General features: G+C 43.2%; 1 pseudogene; it reads left to right on the forward strand.

Annotated features, from left to right (window-relative positions):
• Positions 1-364: 364 nt before the first annotated feature.
• Positions 365-2,017, forward strand: LOC101560617 (annotated as a pseudogene).
• The last annotated feature ends 311 nt before the right edge of the window (positions 2,018-2,328 follow it).

The following is a 2,328-nucleotide window of genomic DNA, read 5'->3' on the forward strand; positions in this document are numbered from 1 at the left end:
TTTTCAAATTTACAAATATTTTCAAACTGCTATTTTCTGCTATTTCTGTTTCCCTGCACAACAAAATTATTTCTCTTATTTAACTAGACTGTACTTAAAATAAATTTCAAAAAGGTAAGAGAAGAATAAAAAAGATGTTTCATTACAAGGCATTGCGTCCAGCAGTGTGTTACCTGTCCACGAGTTGCAGGTCCTTGTGGGAGCCCAGAGCAGGAGCTTTACTACCCTGCAAGCATGGCCGGGACCCTGGGCCAGGGTGTAACTTGAGGGAGTGGGGCCCCACTGGGCCTGAGTGCAGCAAGCCCTGGAAGTCTCAGGTTGCTCCACTCTGTGTCCCTGGTCCTCACACACCACAGGCTGTAAGATGGACCTGCCAGCACTGGCTCTCCTAAGCCAGAGGCCACTGTTAGAAAGCAATCAAGGACGCCCAAACCCAAACTACACAAAAGTGGGAGAACACTTACAGCATATCATCCCTGATACATGGCATGCTCCATGGCGTGTGGTGGTACAGCATGCAAGTATGAGAACCCAACCCACTAGAACGAGCAAGAACAAGCCATTAAAGGGATTAACTCATCTTGGATCACTCACAGTATCCTGCCAATGGCTCACATGTCCTCCAAGCTTCTCCAGAAGTACCACATAATTGACTAGCGTCATAAAAGCAATCGTCAAACTGAGGCAAACTGATGAACATACTAGCTGTGGAAACTCTCTGAAGCAAGAAAGTGGCTTCATGTATCTTCCTGATGTATTAATAGAGGCTGGCATTTATTTCTATGATTGTAGCTGGAAGGATTATGGTGTAGCATCTCTCACTACCATCTTAAATATGGTGAAAGTAATGATATTTGCCTTACAGGAAGGAAAAGTAGCCATCCACTGTCATACAGAGTTTGGTTGAAAAGGTATTCTAACAGTGTGTTATTTAGCGTTTGCAACTAGAATGACTGCAGATCAAGCAATTATATTTCTGCAGGCAAAGTGAACCCATTCCATACAAACCAGAGAGCAGCTGCTCTGTGTAAAGGAATTTACTGTTTCTGAAAACTCTCCACAATATCTTCTATTGCTGTGACCCAAAAGCACATGCTGTCACTTTAGCCCAATACTTAATTCACCAGCACCATCTACTTCATGATTCTGAGGCATGACTTCTAAAATACATGCCAAAAATCATTCATCTAGTTTGAAAATTGCTACTGGACTTGACTGAGAATAGGCAGTTGTGGTAAAGGATGGATGAGAAGGGTCTAGACTCTGTTGAAATTGAAAAGACTGTATCCGAGATGGTCAGAACATGCCTGGATAAAGAGTTACTGAGGCACAATAGTCACATAGCTGACCCATTTAATTCTACTGGTGACTAAAGCTGTTCAGAATCAAGATGTGATTCTTTCCAACAATCAAGAATTTGACCCTCTTTGGAAGTGTTGAATGCCTTTAGTCCCTGAATCATCTGAAGAGGCAACTGAGCTACAGTGACTTGGACCTGAAGAGAGCAGAGGCTCTCTTTGAGCAAGATGGACTCCCTCGACAATGTCTGTCCAGGACTTACTGGGCCACAATGTCCAGCAGCAGAAGCCCAGCAGCCACTGATAGAACCCACTATCTCCAGCTCTGGATCTCAGTAAGTAAGCTTTGGTTCACAGTACATTTTCTTTTTGGAACCAGCTTAAGTATTGTGACTCAGCAGTACAAAAAGATGCATCACCCTTTTGCCAAAGGAGAGACATTGCGAAGGAAATACAATGGAGTCGAACCTTCTCTGTGGGTGTTTTATGCTCACACAACCTTGGGGAACCCCATTACACCCACCTTTACAAATGTATCTGAGAACCCAGATCCCTAGCAGCAGCAAGTGGCCCACTGTCAGTGTGAAACTCATGGTGGCAGCCCTCGGAGCTGTGCATATTTCTTGTGGGGCCCTGCCAAACTCAGAAACAACAGTGGTTTGTCATGGATACCCGAGGCACAGACAGCTTCACTCATGAATTTCTACCTTTTGATCTAAAATCCTACTTTTGGGTATATACCCAAAGGAGATATAGTCAGTGCACTATCCACAATAGCTAAAGTATTAGGTCTACTTGGTGGCAGTCAGTTGAGCAATAGAAAAAATGAACGATTTATTCACTATTCTGCCATAAAAATTGAGCCATGTTGTTTGCAGCAAGGATGGGTCTGGGCGTTATTATGTTACATTAAAAAAGGAAGATGCCAAAAGACAAATATTAAGTATTGTCTTTCATAGAAAAGTTTAAACTGGGAATATAGTTCGGCTGCACATCACCTTCCTGGCAGGAGCAAGGTCCTGAGTTTGAT

This window comes from Octodon degus, unplaced genomic scaffold, assembly GCF_000260255.1.
Source record: "Octodon degus isolate 3935 unplaced genomic scaffold, OctDeg1.0 scaffold00601, whole genome shotgun sequence".
NCBI classification, from domain to species: Eukaryota; Metazoa; Chordata; class Mammalia; order Rodentia; family Octodontidae; genus Octodon; species Octodon degus.